This window comes from Rhipicephalus microplus, unplaced genomic scaffold (genome assembly GCF_043290135.1).
Source record: "Rhipicephalus microplus isolate Deutch F79 unplaced genomic scaffold, USDA_Rmic scaffold_13, whole genome shotgun sequence".
Lineage (NCBI taxonomy): Eukaryota > Metazoa > Arthropoda > Arachnida > Ixodida > Ixodidae > Rhipicephalus > Rhipicephalus microplus.
Window position 1 is genome coordinate 10,624,186 of NW_027464586.1, and position 18,288 is coordinate 10,642,473.

General features: G+C 42.2%; 2 non-coding genes across 2 annotated transcripts; both read left to right on the plus strand.

Moving 5' to 3' along the window:
• The first annotated feature begins 1,711 nt into the window (after positions 1-1,711).
• Positions 1,712-1,784, plus strand: TRNAT-CGU (transfer RNA threonine (anticodon CGU)). Its single transcript has one exon. It is a non-coding gene; the product is annotated as a tRNA-Thr (tRNA).
• Positions 1,785-2,167: 383 nt separating this feature from the next.
• TRNAT-CGU (transfer RNA threonine (anticodon CGU)) lies at positions 2,168-2,240 on the plus strand. The gene has a single exon. It is a non-coding gene; the product is annotated as a tRNA-Thr (tRNA).
• Positions 2,241-18,288: the final 16,048 nt, after the last annotated feature.

Genomic DNA, 18,288 nt, shown 5'->3' on the forward strand with positions numbered 1-18,288 from the left:
ACGTTGAAAGTTGAAAGTTGAAATTTATTTCACCACAACGATACACCGTGATTTACACAAACAAGAAACAATTGTGGCATGGAAAGTAGGAAAAAAGCTGCGCTATAGCAGCTTGACTAGCCCCACCTCCCATTTGTACAAGGCAACATAAACAATGGCAGACCAAACTCCATACAGTGCTCCCGTATGAAAAAAGAAAGAAAGAAAAGAAAATAACATTCTAGTGGTTGTTTATGAAGTACAGAATAGATGCACACTTGGGTGTTTACAAACAAACAATTATTAATTATATATATATATATATATATATATATATATATATATATATATATATATATATATATATATATATATATATATATATATATATATATATATATATATATATATATATATATATATTGGCCCTCCCTCCATCCACTTTTTTTTGGGTTTATCTGTGAATTTAGAAGTAGGAGCGACAGTCAGCGCCATCTATAAGCCAAACAACGAGTGTGAAAACACTCTTATGCGCATGTTTGGCGTCACGTAGCACGTGAACTTAATATGAGCGGGCAGCTGATTAATTGTCCCTCTTATACAACCTAAACACACCAAGTCTGCCAGTACGAGACCCTCGTTCAATGAAATAAGGGAAAGAAGTGTATACCTAAGGGCTCGTTTTTCCTTGTTTTTAACACAATATTAATGAGATATAACAGACAGTAATACCAAGGAATGTACAGGGGAAGTTATTAAAATCAATGGAATGTAAATAAGAAGAAAGAAAAGTTGATGAAAAAATTACCAACTGTGATCAGGAATCGAACCTACGACCTTCGAATTACGCGTTCGATGCTCTAACCACTGAGCAATCACAGCGGCCCTCCCTCCATCCACTTTTTTTTGGGGGGGTTTATCTGTGAATTTAGAAGTAGGAGCGACAGTCAGCGCCATCTATAAGCCAAACAACGAGTGTGAAAACACTCTTATGCGCATGTTTGGCGTCACGTAGCACGTGAACCTAATATGAGCGGGCAGCTGATTAATTGTCCCTCTTATACAACCTAAACACACCAAGTCTGCCAGTACGAGACCCTCGTTCAATGAAATAAGGGAAAGAAGTGTATACCTAAGGGCTCGTTTTTCCGTGTTTTTAACACAATATTAATGAGATATAACAGACAGTAATACCAAGGAATGTACAGGGGAAGTTATTAAAATCAATGGAATGTAAATAAGAAGTAAGAAAAGTGGATGAAAAAATTACCAACTGTGATCAGGAATCGAACCTAGGACCTTCGAATTACGCGTTCGATGCTCTAACCACTGAGCTATCACAGCTCAGTGGTTAGAGCATCGTGGTCTTTCTTCTTATTTACATTCCATTGATTTTAATAACTTCCCCTGTACATTCCTTGGCATTACTGTCTGTTATATCTCATTAATATTGTGTTAAAAACACGGAAAAACGAGCCCTTAGGTATACACTTCTTTCCCTTATTTCATTGAATGAGGGTCTCGTACTGGCAGACTTGGTGTGTTTAGGTTGTATAAGAGGGACAATTAATCAGCTGCCCGCTCATATTAAGTTCACGTGCTACGTGACGCCAAACATGCGCATAAGAGTGTTTTCACACTCGTTGTTTGGCTTATAGATGGCGCTGACTGTCGCTCCTACTTCTAAATTCACAGATAAACCCCCCCAAAAAAAGTGGATGGAGGGAGGGCCGCTGTGATAGCTCAGTGGTTAGAGCATCGAACGCGTAATTCGAAGGTCGTAGGTTCAATTCCTGCTCACAGTTGGTAATTTTTTCATCCACTTTTGTTTCTTCTTATTTACATTCCATTGATTTTAATAACTTCCCCTGTACATTCCTTGGCATTACTGTCTGTTATATCTCATTAATATTGTGTTAAAAACACGGAAAAACGAGCCCTTAGGTATACACTTCTTTCCCTTATTTCATTGAACGAGGGTCTCGTACTGGCAGACTTGGTTTGTTTAGGTTGTATAAGAGGGACAATTAATCAGCTGCCCGCTCATATTAAGTTCACGTGCTACGTGACGCCAAACATGCGCATAAGAGTGTTTCCACATTCGTCGTTTGGCCTTTAGATGGCGCTGACTGTCACTCCTACTCCTAAATTCACATATAAACACAAAAAAGTGGATGGAGGAAAGGCCGCTGTGATAGCTCAGTGGTTAGAGCATCGAACGCGTAATTCGAAGGTCGTAGGTTCGATTCCTGCTCACAGTTGGTAATTTTTTTCATCCACTTTTCTTTCTTCTTACTTACATTCCATTGATTTTAATAACTTCCCCTGTACATTCCTTGGCATTACTGTCTGTTATATCTCATATATATATATATATATATATATATATATATATATATATATATATATATATATATATTTGAAAGAAAGGCACGACAGGTCCGGGTATTTTCTATATTGAATTAAAAGAGCACATTATAATGGTGCTCTTTTAGCCTTTCATTAAGGCATCGCCCCGTTTGGCCGAAAAAAAGAGCACCATTATAATGGTCACAAAGCAATCCAGGGCCACATTGGAATTCACTGCTGCGTTTGTGGATGTACCCCCATGTTTGATCAATGTGAAGTGGTAAAAAAGCACCCGTCACAATTAACTCCAGAAATTATAGAAGCGCATTGTATAGCAAGAGCTGGCAGCACGTGTATTAGCGCCCCTTCTTTGGTTTTATCTGAACATGAAGTGGCCTTCTTTAATCAGGATAACCACCTATGAATCTGTGATACGTGACGGTGCGATGTTGTGTGTTATCTTGTCGTTGCGTTAGGGTGGTTTTGTATGCTTGCACCGGTCTACATATTTGATGCAGTTTGACAATAAAGCTCAGTTGAAAGTTAGCGCTCTGTCCTCTTGTGTCGGTCTGCTCCGCCGTTTCTTCTTCCCCGTAATGCGCTATAGCAGGTCAAGTGCGACGAACCAACTCGCCCAATCTTGAACTCTCTAGGATTTCACTTCTACAGAAATGCAACCGTGGTGCCTGGATTAATCAAAGCTGCATCTATTGGGCGAGTAGGCGAGTACTGTATGAGCCACTGAAGCGGCACCACCTCTGAAAATATAAGCGCATACACGTGCACCAGCCTATACATGCAAGCGCTTCTCTTGAATAAAAAATGATTTTTTTTGTGGCTAAAGTATTGTCGTATTCTCGGCCTATTGTCGTATTCTCGGCTAAAGTATTTTTCTTCGGGCTTAGAAATGGCATAAAAAAGACATTCACAAACTTTATGGACAATGACTAACCAGCCTAAAAATTGATAAAGCGGTTTCATTTCAAAGGGAAGGAGACTTTGGTGCATTAGAATTGTAATTTACTGATTTTATTGCAAGAAACGCCTCAAGGCCCCTACTTGTAGGGATATATTACATAAGGAAGAGGGAAAAACAGATGAGCTGTAGCATCAATAAAAAGAACAACAACAATACTCATCAAACAAACACCTAAAAAAGTGTGACATAACAAACAAAATATACAAAAAATGCAAGTCTGAAAATAGAAAGGCTCTAGTGAGACAGCCTACAAATGGGTAATATCTTTAATGGGTTTATTAAATTTAAGTGTATTGATTTCAGTTGCAAAATAAGGAGGCAGCCGGTTCAACTCGATTATGGTTTTAGGGATGAATGATTTAGTAAAGTTGAAAGTACAGCAAGCTATTTGTTTAATTTTGAAAGGACGATGGTGATGTGGAAATATGATTGGAGAAAAAATGAAGTAATGAGTGACAGTACATTTTATAAAAAAGAGGTAAACAAACTAGTGTACAGTGATGGTAAAGGTTGTCAAGACCAGCACACGCCTTTAGGACTGACACACCAATGAAATGGTAGTAATCAGAAAAAAAATCTGTTGCATTTTTCTGGAGAGATCGATGTTACCTAAGATGTATGCCTAATCCAGGTGCCAGATCTATGAAGTATATTCTATATTTTAAGATGAATTTAAGTAAAGTGGGTGAGTTTATGCACCTGTGCAGGGGCATGTTGTAGATTACAATTTAAGAGGCAGAGAGGTAGTGGCAACTACAAAGCGAAATGGGTATGACGGTTCCATGTCAGGTCAAACATAGAATGAACATTTAAATAGTTGTCAGTGGAAGCTGAATCAATATTTATGTGATTAGGAGTATGTGAAGTTCAGAAAGCAGCATGAAACTTTTTGTAAATGTGACAAGTTTAGCCTTACACTTATTTAGAAATGTAGCCATGATGAGCACCAAGTTGTAATTGAACAGAGGTTGCTTTATAATAACTGATAGCCAGAGTTACTTTTCATGGCTCAGTACACTACAAATGTGGTCATCAGTGAAAAAGTCTAACTTGAGAAAAAATACATTTAGGCAAATCATTAACAAATATTAGAAAAGAACAGGGGACCAAGGAAACTTCGCTGCGGAGTTACTTCCCTGCCAGATGTTACTTGAGCCGTCGAAGAGTTAGAGCCATTAACAGAAGTGAATTGACTGCGATATCATAGGAACCCTTGTATACTAAGATGTGTGTGGGAATGTTCAGTTGTGTTAACTACAGAGTCTATGGCCCGTATTCACAAACCAACCTTGGCCTTTCCTCGAGTTCTCCTCAAGCTTCTGTACCCTCTACTTGTGTTATAAAGGCACAAAAATGGTAAGGAGGTAAAAAACTACAACAAGACTGGTTCACGAATACTGGCCAACTTTGTACATCAAGCACAATAAAGGCTTACAACCGATAACAAAAACTTGAGGTAACACCGAGGATGGTTGGTGAATACAGGCCTAAGGTCGGAGACCCAATCAGTGCATCGAAAAAACTGGGAAACAAGGTTTCAACTTGATAGCTAGTGTCTATTAATAAGCCATGAGTAAATTATGTCAGCCGATGATCACAAAGAAATTCCTCACAGAAACTGTGCTATTTAAACATGATGTATTCTTTGAAATAATTATTTATTTGAGTTTGAATGATGCCTTCAAGGAGCTTGGAAAAGGTGCAAGTTAAAGGAATGGGTCTGTAGTTTAGAGAATCAGGGCAGGTGCCTGATTAGAACATTGCATAACTTGGCTTCACACCAGTCATGAGGTATGCAGCAAAACGATAATGATCAATAAAAAAGTGCAGTAAAGGCTTCAAAAATACTTCCAAATATATTTTTAATATATCGTGGCTAAAAACAAGGAGATCCATGCTTGCAGCATTTTTATTGTCTGTAAATGAAGAAAAAACACCATCTTTACTGATGACTACAAATTTAATGCATAGAATAGAGAAATCATGAAATGAACTAAACATTCGAAAAGGAATAACCATTACAAGAGTGAAAACAGATGAGAATGCTTTTATAATAAGATAGGCAGAATGGACGCCATTCAGCTAGTCAATGTTCAGATGCATCAGGACATGAATGTGGCTTATATACCATTCCGAAATCTCCAGGGTTTATTACATAGCATAGTGGACACGTAGGGGCGTCTGCGTAAGCAGGCGTTTGGTGTATAGCGACACCATGGACCCGAGCTAACGGGGGGGGGGGGGGGGCTCTTCAGAGATGGATTGGCCACCCTGGTGCAGTATCTGTCCACTACCTCCCACATGCGTACGTCAATTAACTCACGACCCTCAGTCCCTAGCAGCTGCGAAGCAACTGACCACGGCGGCGGTCAGATCTGCAACGCAGCAGAGGGTGCTGCGAATCTCTGGATCTGAACAGGCCGCCATTGGAACCTGAACTTGGCAACGTTTAATGGTAGAACATTATCCAGTGAGGCAAGCCTAGCTCTACTATTCTAGGAGCTAGAGAGTGTTAAATGGGATAAAATAGGACTCAGTGAGGTTAGGAGGACAGAGGAGGCCTGTACGGTGCAATAGAATGGGCACGTCTTTTGCTATCGAGGCTTTGCTGACAGAAGAGAACGTGGAGTGGGGTTCCTAATTCACAGAAACATAGCTGGCAACATATAAGAATACTATAGCATTAATAAAAGGGTGGTAGGTATCGCAATTGAACTCAATAAGAGATAAGAGATGAAGGTGATACAGGCTTACACGCCTACACCCAGCCATGATGACCCTTCCGTTGAAAGCTTCTATGAAGACGTGGAATCGGCAATGAGTAAGGTAAAAACACGGTATACTATACTGATGGGAGACTTTAATGCAAAGGTATGGAAAAGGCAGGCTGGAGACCAAGCAGTAGGAGATTATGGCATCGGTACTAGAAATGCCAAAGAAGAGCTACTAGTAGAATTTGCTGAACGGAATAATTTACGGATTTTGAATACCTTCTACCGAAAACGACGAAACGGTAAGTGGACATGGAGGAGCCCTAATGGTGAAAGTAAGAACGAAATAGACTTTATAATGAGTGCACACCCAGGCAACGTGCAGAATGTGGAAGTGGTTGGCAGGGTACGATGCAGTGACCATAGAATGGTACGGTCTCGAATTCACCTAGACTTGAAGAAGGAACGACAGAAACTGATACGCAAAAAGACAATCAATTAGCTAGCACTGTGAGGGAAAGTAGAGGAATTGAGAGTCTTGCTTCAGAACAGGTGCTCGGCTCTTAGTGAGGAAACCAACCTTAGCGTTGATGCAATGAATAATAATCTGAAGAGTATCATTATGGAGTGTGCAGTGGAAGTCGGAGGTACGGTACGTAGACAGGACGCTGGCAAGCTGTCCTAGGAGACGAATAACGTCATTAAAGAGCGTCAAAGCATGACATTCTCAAGTACAACAGACAAAATAGAACTGGCAGAACTGTCGAAGTTGATTAATAGGCGTAAGGTACCCGATGTAAGAAGGTATAACATAGAGAGAATTGAACATGCTCTGAAAAACGGAGGAAGCATTAAAACAGTGAAGAGTAAACTTGGAATAGGGAAAAATTGGATATATGCACTAAGGGACAAAGAAGGCAAAATAACTACCAATATGGATAGGATAGTTAAAATAACGAAGGAGTTTTACAGAGATGTGTACAGTAGCCAGGACAACCACGACCTTAATACTATAAGAACTTGCAGTAAATAAGATGACACCCCACCAGTAATGATAGAAAAAGTCAGAAAAGCTTTGGAGAGCATGCAAAGAGGCAAAGCTGCTGTTGAGGATCAGGTAATATCAGATCTGCTGAAAGATGGAGAACAAACTGTGTTAGAAAAACTAGCCACCCTGTTTACGAGGTGTCTCCTGATGGGAAGAGTATTAGAGTCTTGGAAGAATGCTAACGTCATCTTAATACATAAGAAAGGAGATGACAAGGATTTGAAGAATTACAGGCCGACCAGCTTGCTCTCCGTAGTATACAAGCTATTTACAAAGGTAATTGCTAACAGAGGTAATAAAACATTAAAATTCGATCAACCAAAGGAACAAGCAGGATTTCGAACAGGCTACTCAACAATCGACCACATTCATACTATCAATCAGATAATAGAGAAATGCTCAGAATATAACCAACCACTATACATAGCCTTCATAGATTACGAGAAGGCGTTTTATTCAGTAGAAATATCACCAGTCATGCAGACACTGCTGAATCAGGGCGTCGATGAAGCATATACAAACATCCTGGAATACATCTACAGGGGATCAACTCCTGCCATAATGTTTCATAAAGAAAGCAACAGAATGCCAATCAAGAAAAGTGTAATGCAGGGGAATACAATCTCCCCAATGCTATTTACCGTGTGCTTACAGGAGGTTTTCAGAGGCCTAGAATGGGAACAGTTAGGGATAATAGTTAATAGAGAATACCTTAGTAACCAGCGCTTCGCCGATGACATTTCATCGCTGAGTAAGTCAGGGGACTAATTCCAACTCATAATTAAAGAATTGGACAAGGAGAGCAGAAAGGTGGGTCTTAGAATTAATCTGCAGAAAACGAAAGTAATGTTCAACAACCTCGGAAAAGAGCAGTGCTTCGATCGAGATAGGTAATAGTGCATTTGAAATTATAAAAGACTATGTCTACTTAGTGCAGGTAATGACCACGGAGCTGAACCAAGAGATTGAAGGAACTAGAAGAATAATAATGGGGTGGAGCACATTTGGCAAGCACTCTCAAATTATGACAGGTCGATTGCCACTATCCCTCAAGAGGAAGGTATATAACAGCTGTATCTTGCCGGTACTTAGCTACAGAGCAGAAACCTGGAGCCTTACAAAGAGGGTTCAGTTTGAATAGAGGACGATGCAGCGAGCAATGGAAAGAAAAATGGTAGGTGTAACTTTAAGAGACAAGAAGAGAGCAGAGTGGATTAGGGAACAAATCGGGATTGAGGATATCATAGTTGAAATCAAGAAGAGGAAATGGACATGGGCTGGGAATGTAGTGCGTAGACAGGACAATTGCTGGTCGTTAAGGGTAACTAACTGGATTCCCAGAGAAGGCTTGAGAGTTAGGGGGAGACAGAAGGTTAGGTGGGCAGATGAGTTTAAGAAGTTTGTGGGTGTAAAGTGGCAGCAGCAAGCACAGGACCGAGTTAACTGGCGGAACATGGGAGAGGCCTTTGTCCTGCAGTGGACGTAGTCAGGCTGATGATGATGATGATGATGATGATGATGATGATGATGATAGTGGACAGCACCTCAACTGACGACTGGAGGTTTTGAGCATTTTTCTGCAATCCATATCACTTGCTGTTGAATTCCCAAGCATTATTAGGGTACAGTGTAGACTTACACAGACATTTTTGTTTATTCTTTTTATTGGCTCTTTGAGGCAAAAAATGCGCATTTACTACACCGTACTTCTGTAACAGGTATGTGTCGTATCATGAGTTCGGGTAGTTTTGAGCGGCGTCTACTTTCGTTCAGTAAAATGGGGAGAACGTACAGCTAAAAGGTTCTCAGAAAAAGAAGTTTCAAGGTTTATATCATCAAAATCAGAACCTACAATTTGTATAGGCTTCGTAATAAACTGAGTAAGGCGAAAGTCTGAAGAAGCTTTTATAGTAAGGTATGTGCTACCTTATCACTAGCCAAGATAGATAAAGTGACAAAACTGATACCTGGAAGTTCAAAATCACCGAACGTTTATAACTAACTAAATTTGGCATAGGTGAGGAGGTGACAAAATTTGTCAGTAGACCATCATATAAGGTCAGGAGGATTTCGCTCGGTCCTTTAGACCCACATGTTTTTGTCCTGCTACTGTTGAGCTTCAGTTATGGACTAAGTAGCCAAGAAGGGAATCTCTTAATCTGTCTATGTTATGAGAGATTAAGGTGCATGTGTCGTATCAGTTTAGGTCATCGTGCACAATGAATGCATGGATCCGATGCAAGCATATCAACGCAATACAGGCATCACACATGAAGCAAGCACTTCAACTCCTTAGTCAGACATATGATCGCTGAACTTCCAACCATGCCCTGGTCACCTGAATACCGAGACGTGAAGACTTCGTAGATCATGCGAGTTTTTCGACAAAATTGCAGTGCTTTTGTGATCTAGCTGCTATAGGCAACGTTGAAAGAGGCTCTCGTGCAGTGCCAGGATTGCCAGCCTAATGCTGACTGTACCAACATTGCCGTCACAGGTGAAATTAATGAATTAGTGTGGTTTTAATGTTGGGTGTTGCATTGATTAAATTGATGGCAACCTGTACAGTATGGCTAGTAATTCAAGTAGTAATGGGTTAGTCATTTTTATCTCATTTGTGAAGAAAGGTTGGATGAAAACAGCTTGTACACCTTTCTCTTATGTTGATAATAACCTTTCTACTTGGAAAAAGGTTTCTACATGCATACGAAGCTACAATAGTCAGCCCTGTCCATAGCAGTACAAGGTTTGCAAGTCCTACCTGTGAACCAATCGCTGCACTATAACGCGCTAAAAAAGAAAAAAATCGAAGAAAACCTGCAAGTGCTTTATACGGCAGTCTACTTGCGAACATATTCAACTCATACTTAGTGGAAGTGCAGCAGCACATCGCAGCCGCATGAATTAAGATGTGTGACCCTGGGCATGAAGGAGGTCAAGCTGCTTTGCTTGGTGGTCCAGACACGACTACCTGGTCTAGAGGCACAAGCGACAACATGGCCAACATTCCAGATTTGTTTAAAAGAAGAAAGCGTACCATCTCTTCCTCAGAGTGTAAGCATGTAAACATTTTAATATACAGTGCAAGGGTATAGTTAGCGCAGAAGCTTAACGTGGCATGCATAGCCCGTACATAAATGACCTTTTTGTTAACTTTTTCATATAAGGTGATCAATAGTGTGCTGCATGAAAACTGAAAATTGCATACGCAAGTTGGAACGCATTCTTGATTTTAGCAGCGCACTGAAAGATCCTCGTCCCTCAGAGCGCTGCTGAAATCAATAACAATAATGTGCTGTCTGCGACACAAGTCAACAAGTTTCTCCTAAGCACATATTGGACTGATCTTCCTGAATGCTGCCTCCTTTGATTTCAAATGTTTGATTATCCTCGCAGAATTGGACATTTATACGCTTGTTGCACAATCGATGCACTTTCTTGCCGAGACGTACAAGGACACACAAAACTCCAGGCCCGTAAGCGAAAACGATGCAGGTGACTGCATTGTTTCCTCCGCCACTCGGTATGCAATGCTGTTCGCGCTATTTATTGAGGCTCTGATGACATAAAAACGCGCCGCAGTAGACGTTGTACCAGAACAGCGTCACTGGACGCATAGATTTTGCGAACGATACGCAAGGATGCCCACTAATTTGACACCAGTCCATCAATTTCCTGAGCTCGGTCTACCAAAGAAACACTCTGTCGACAGGTAAGGATGCACATTAATTTGACACTAGACCACCGATTTCCTCTCGGTCTATTAAAGAAACACTCTGTTGACGTTGCGATGCTTTCGCTTTAGCAGATTTATCACACGGTGTCCGCCGAATGCTATTAACATGGCACATTGTGATGTAGAACGTACACATGTACTGTACAATAATTTGGGTAGTCATAGGATCAAAATACGCTCCAAACCGAAACCAGGGGCAAACCCGCTGCACCTTCGAGCACAGAACAAACCATCAACCTATTTTCCTTTTACTAACACTTATAAACCAACAAATAATTGATTTGGTTGTTAAATTGAACAACATATATTAATATTACAGAAATTCTATACAAAACAAACATTTTTATACAATGCGTTAATAACAAATTTATGCACATTAAAACACGTTACACACTTGTTTATTAACACTTTTGTAAGTTTATTGCATTATAACGTAATAATTTGCACACATGAATAGCTTCACGTTACCTTTTTTTTAAAGTGACGTCACCTCCATGCGGCGCAGAAGCCACTTCTGTGTGGGGATGACTGCTGCGCCGCGGCCCGCGCGGCACAGGTACAGTGGCTAAAAGCAACGTTAGTTTCGCAGCTCCCCTCGCGCGCCGGCACGAGCGGCTGACGCGTGAACTAATGGCGCTGCTATTCCGTCTTGCTTCACACACCACGCCACGCGTCGCGACGCACGTGTTGCCGCTTAGACACGACAACACGTTTTCGGCGCTCGGTTGCTTCTTCGCGCCATTATTTAGTGAACTGTCGTTCCTTACGAAAGAGTTCTAACATGTGACAAGAGCGCCAATAAACAATGCCTTATTGTTGTGCCCCGGGCCGCAAACGCGGCTACGGAAATGACATTGATCATCATTTCTTTGAGCCACCCTGGGATCGCGACGAGTTTAAAAAAGCCACCCACATGTTCCCGCGGAAAGAAGTCGAGTAAATGCGTCGCAGATAGAGGGGGGGGGGGGGGGTATCGCGTGTATGTTGCGTAATTGGGTATTGTTATTTCATCTTATTTACGGAATGAAACGCGTCCTTCAAGGAGTGTTTGGAGGCTGATGGTGGGTTGTGCCCCACTACTGGTTGAAGGTACTGTTGCTTCCAGCGCATCTACTCGAGTCAAGCAAAGCGTAGCCAGAAATTTTTTTCGAGGGGGAGTTGGGCAAGGGGCACTTGCTTTATTTCGGGCAAGGCACCCCCTTGAAATGGTCATTTGTTATTCTCTATGCTATCGCGAAAAAAATATTCGGGGGGGGGGGGGGGGGGCATGGGCCTGGTGTGCTACTTCCTGGCTATGTCAGGCATGGACACAAACTGCCAAACTGCACTCTGTGTAACGAACCGGAAACGGTTGGACGTGCTGTGAGTGAGTGCTGGGATCCGATATTCTGTTGGGATGTGGTACAAAAGACCCTGAAGAAATATCTGCCGATAACACCTCATGGCATACGTCATATTTCAATACAGAATGAGGGTGGTGTTCCATATAATATGACGCGATTACTGGGCCTTTAAAGTCTCTAGATAAAACGCATGGCCGTGAGCCACATGGATCCTAAAGCAAAATTGGCACAGAAAACTTCATTGAATGCGTAATATGTGCGCAAGATAGATCGAACCTTTATATAACTTCAAAATCGTATGCAGGTGTTTGATGAATTGGTGAAAATGAACCGTTCTTAAGCCGTCAAAGTGGTGCGAGTAGACCAATATGGTTTTGATGAATATGTATTTATTTATTTCTCAATAAAACGGTTCTAAAAAGCACACGCGTGCCTGTGTAGTAGAACCCCCGCTCTCCCCGCAAACTGCCCGAGTTCGACCCCCACTCAGACCCAGAACTTTTTATGTTTGCATCTTGCTCAATTTTGCAGTCGCGCCCAAGATGATTATTTTTCGCTCACAACCAACGAAAGCGACGCCGACGCGAGAATTTCTGCGAAACTAACTCTTTAACGCTGTCGCGTTAAAAATGGTCACAGATGCGGTGTCGCAGGGATGGGCGGCTGACTCACAAGTCCGCTATATGTGAGTGACATTTTGAGGAGGACGATAATGTAAAGTATCATAAGTACATTATAAATGGGAGATGAAATACTTCCACCTCGTGGAAAATGGGCGCTAGTGCCAAAAACATTACCTCGCTTTTTCCCCGGTCTGCCAGAGGGCATATCGAAGGCACATGTGACGACAAGAACAAGGAGGTCTCTCTCTCTCTCTCTCTCTCTCTCTCACACACACACACACACACACACACACACACACACACACACACACACACACACACACACACACACACACACACACACACACGTGCTAGGGATGAGCTCATGCCAGAAAATGAAATAGGGAAGTCATGGTCATGGAGTCGGTCGAGTGATTTTAGCGACGACGCATCTCCGGGCAGATCAGACGTCTCGTCAGCTACACCGTTCACGCTGAATGAAGCGATGAACTTCTCGTTGCCTTCCGCGTGCAGGAGCCAAAAATTAATCGATGATGCCGTGTCAGGGATGACATGTGGTGTTTTTCTACTGCAGAAATCTTGCACCAAGAGCGGCTACTACAAAAAACTGTTATTGCGGAACGAGTTGGTAGCTCTAGATTGTGCCCACAGCTATTAGTGTTCATTGTAAACACTGTACAGTGTTTACAAAGTGGCCTACTAGCTTTTTCTGCCTGTTCTACGGAGGCCACTGCTAGCCAGAAAGCCTTCAAAGGTGGTGAAAACCAGAAAACAAAAGGTCCGCAACCTCTCGAAGAGGTTTGCCCGTGCGGCTGCCTCAAAAAGGAAAAAAAACATAAGGAGATCCTGGCTCTTGAGTGAAAGCTTTTCGAAGTTTCGAATGAGGGAATCGAAAATACCCTTGCTGAGCTTCCCCATTTGCTAAGACTTTCATTTATGACATCACTAATGTAACGAGTGTTCGGCAATAACCCAGCGAAATTATTTGAGAAAGATGGCTAATACTTTAGCCATCTTTGGCACGATAGTTGGCATGATAACTACAATTTTTTAATGCCCTCATGAGAGAATTCTCTCGCGAGAAAGATGGCTGATAACTACACAATATAAAAAAATGCCACCTTGAGCAAACTGTATTTCTAAAAAGTGTTTTTATTATAGCACAGCGAACATTTGGCTGGGAAATTTTGCAGGCCGATGAACACTGGAAAGAACGTGAAAGATGCACAGCTGATTACAAAATTAACTACGCTTAAGATGAGCCACCAATATAGAAGGACGATCGCATACTAACAACTCGTCCTGTGTACTTCTATTCTGGCGTCTTGTGTTTCAAGCACTCTTATTTTTATAATGTATGGCGAACTAGCGCCCAACACAAGCTTCTCGGGCACAGCCGATTCCACCCGAAAACAGCGTTCCGGGCACTGTTTGTAAATAAATAAGTAACGAAATAAATAATAATTAGTTTCCCGATTGGAAAGGCTCCTGACTTTTAGCGGTGATAATGAAACATATGTTTTACAAATTTTCGTTTTTGAAGTAGTTGAGTTTACCGCTCAAGTGTCAATGGCGAATCTCGGTTATCACTACTGACGAGAGCTGCGACGAGAATGCGAATCACTCGCGCTGCAGCAGACGACGCGCGCGGCTTGAAGCAAAATTAAAGCCCCTAGATGTTGGAAAGTAGCGACGCTCCTTTATCCACGCCGGCACTCTCTCGGCGCGCCGGCAACCTCCTCTTTTTTCACCCCCTCTTTCGCGGAGCCCGCGCATCCCAAGCGCTGAATGGCTGCGGCGGGCGATACCGCCCAGTCAGATGACCCTGACGTCACGAAAAGCGCGCGCAAGCAAACTTCGCGCGCTTTTCGTCAATCACGCACGCCATGAACCCTCCAGGCGCCACGCCAGCCCTGCCGCTCTGAACGTGTTTTTTTTTTTTGCGTAGAATCATGAGCTTCGTTTTTCGTGGCAATGCCTGGCTGTTGCGCGTATCAGTGCAGCAGCAGGTCAGAGAAAGGAGTAAGATTATTTTATATCCCCCGAGGAGATAGGAATAGGAATGCCGTGCGCAGAAAGCAGTGGATCCACAACATCGGGAGAAAGGACTTCGCCCCTTCTAAACACGTCGTTCTTTGCGAGGTTAGTGTTACCGATTTCGTTAAATCTCTAGATAAAGTCGTACGAAGATTTTAATGCTCTTTGCATCGCTGGACTCTCCGTTCAGTTTAATAGCGAGCACATATAAATATGGATATAGCTGGGTCTGAATGAGTCGCTGAGCTTTTTTTGTAATTCTCTGTGCCCTGAGATAGTTTTCTTGTGTTTTAGCGCGTGCGTTAGTTTTCTTAATGTGTGTAATTTGTAAATTAACGTGTGTAATTCCTACGCATGTGTGTGTGTGTGTGTGTGTGTGTGTGTGTGTGCGTGCGGGTGTGCGTTTATGTGTGTGCATGTGTGCGCCTTCGTGTATGCGTGTGTGTATGTATGCGACTGCATATGCGCGCTTATGTGTGTGTGTATGTGTGCGCCTGTGTGTTCGCGCGTTTCTGTACTTTATGTATTATGCATGTATGCTCATATAAAGAAAGAGCCACGTACGCGCTTTTCGTAATGGCTCTCTTTTGATAAAATTTACATCCTGAATTCTGTGAGTTAATTATAGCGTAACATAGTCTTAGAAGCTTCCATCTGAGCGGTGGGTTTTGCTTTTTTTTTAACAGACTGAGGTAAGTCCCAAAGTTAATGGAATGCAATATCTCGTCGTTTCATCGTGACGGAAGCCAGGCACGCACGGTGACTTCTATGCTTGCTTTTCGCCAACACAACATGAATTTTACAAAGCGACACTGCAGCACTTATCAAGTTCTCGTCTATACAATGTGCTGCCTACATTACATGCGCTTAATACACATCCGCGTTACAGTCAGCCGAAGCGGCGACGGAGAGGTAAACCGCTAAGCCGCCAGCTGGTATGCTCATTTTTTCGAAGCGCTTCCGCTCGTATTTATCGAATCGTCTTAAAAAATATGTCTGCCATAATGTTCTATGGGAAGCCTACTTTCGTCACGACTCTTTCTTAAGGGAGATATTCTCGTATAATGCTTCAAGGAGCCGATTAAACAAGCGCGCGCATTGAATCTAATGCGGCTGCAGCGAGCCAGTGGAGGGTTCAGCGTGCCGTGCGCACCGCGCCGGCCGGGAGAGGGGAGAAATCCGAGGAGAATTGAGGAGGAAAACGCGCGCGCGGAGGAGAGTGTCGCTACTTTCTAGATCTAGGGGCTTTAAGCAAAATGGCACAGCAGCGCCACTAGTTCTCGCGTCGGCCACCACGGCCACTTCAGAGAGCGCGCGCCTACGGAGAGCTCCGAAACTGACCTGGTTCTAGTAACGTTCGGTTTAACGTCCCAAAACCACCATATGATTATGAGAGACGCCGTAGTGGAGGGCTCCGGAAATTTCGACCACCTGGGGTTCTTTAACGTGCACCCAAACCTGAGCACACGGGCCTACAACATTTCCGCCTCCATCGGAAATGCAGCCGCCGCAGAGCAGCCATGGAGTTTATGAGGGGAAAGTCTTCGACCATACCATTCTGTATTCATTGCAGCAAATGTTTGCGAAGCATAACTTGGTTAAGGCTCAATGTTTCTGGTTTTCTGCCTGACGCTATATAATACATAGTAGCTATTGCAAACAAGCCACAGTCAAGTGTGTTGCACTAGTTTTGTGCCTTCATTGTTTGAATGGTTATTGTTGGCGATTGTAATTTTAGAATATGACAGATTTGCCTGACAGCGTATCGAGGGGTATCTTGATCAATTGAATCAAATATGAAGACTGTGTTTTTGTCGGCACCAACATTTGTTACTGCAAGCCAATGATTGGGGTTCTGAACATGCAAGATTTGAATGAAAGGGCCTTTGATTTGAGTGAATTGTAAACAATGGCCCAGTAAGACATCTTGAAAGCCGACACAAGTAGGATATCTTTTCTGAATTAAATTTTGTGCAACATTGATTATGCTATCTGATATGGAGGTGCCCTGTACCAGAACATTTAAATCTGCATCTGAAAGAGAATACCGTTTGTAGACATTTAGCATGTCTACTTTAACCGTCGCAAGGCCTACCTTTTTACTTGATTTGGAAAAAATTTACGCTTGACAGCCCTCACTTGTTTTGGCCGCCCCCTTCTTGCTTTAACCAAAGGTACCACAAGTTTTGTACTGTTAGATTGCCCAAGATAACTTGAGGCAGTAGTTTGTGCTAACTGAGCTGGTGCAGCCTTTATGGCTGCTGAAGTTTGGTTACGAGGAAATGTGGTTAAATTTCTGAAGAAAGCCTCACAGGATGAAAGTTTTTCCATTAACTCCTTCTCACCACAATTAGATAATATGTTAGCCATGGTTTTTGACATTTCGCAAAGACTCCTAAAAGCATAAGTATACTTCTCTTGTGCAGTGTCAAGCTTCACACAGGGTGGTGACTGAATGCTGCTTGTTACAACTGGTGTGGCCCTAGTGGTTGTGCAGCTGTCACTCAGGAAATGATCATTGCACCACCTGTCTGGTATGCAAGCCTTGTCGAAAAAATGTTGCTTGGTAAAGTCACGCACTGCTAAAATATGTGCGCAAGGCAGGGTGTACTGGTTATAAAAAGCACATGTGAAAGAAATCAAGCACAATGAAACACTGTACTGTGATTTTGGTGAAATTACAACATAAGAATTAGGAGTGGAAGTGACTTGATAAATTACATTTTTAAACTTCTCATACGGCTCTAGTACTTTACTTGTAGCCTCAGAAGTGCAATTATGGGACAATTCTAGCTGAAATGGGTCATTGAAATCATTTATGTTTAGGTTCAGCTTCGTTTCTTTAAGCTTAGAGAACTGTAGCGATAAAGAATCATTATCAATATAACCTACCAATGCTTCTATTGCTTGAACCAAATGCATGCTTGAAGAGAGATAATTTTTAATCTTTTGATTGTGGCACTCAATGCAATTATTAGTATTATTACCAAATGTAGGAAAAGCTTGCCGATATGCATGTACCCACATTTCCTTACACAAGTGCCAGTTATGCATATAGTAAGAAATGAAATCTGTGCAAGTCATAGCTTGGAGGTCAGCAAGCTTATCGAAGTAGTCTTGCTCAGTGGGGGAATAAACCAAGCTTTTTAAGAGAGGAAGCAATTGATCACGTTGCTGTCTAGCTTTCTTATTAACCATTTGCTGGAACCAATGCAACACATGCCACGTACACAAAAGTATGTTAGAATTAGGAAGCATACTGGTTAAAATGCGCAGTTCATTGAGATCTTTATCAATCATCACTACTTTGCAAGCAGACACAACAAATGGGTTGAAATCTACAAACTTTGTGAACATGGGCTCAACAATTTCAGTCGTCTCATTTCGTGAGAAGGCATAACACACAGGCCTCCCACGACCACGACCATCTTGAACTAATATGGAGTAAAGAATATATCCCTCAATATTCACTTTATATGTTCC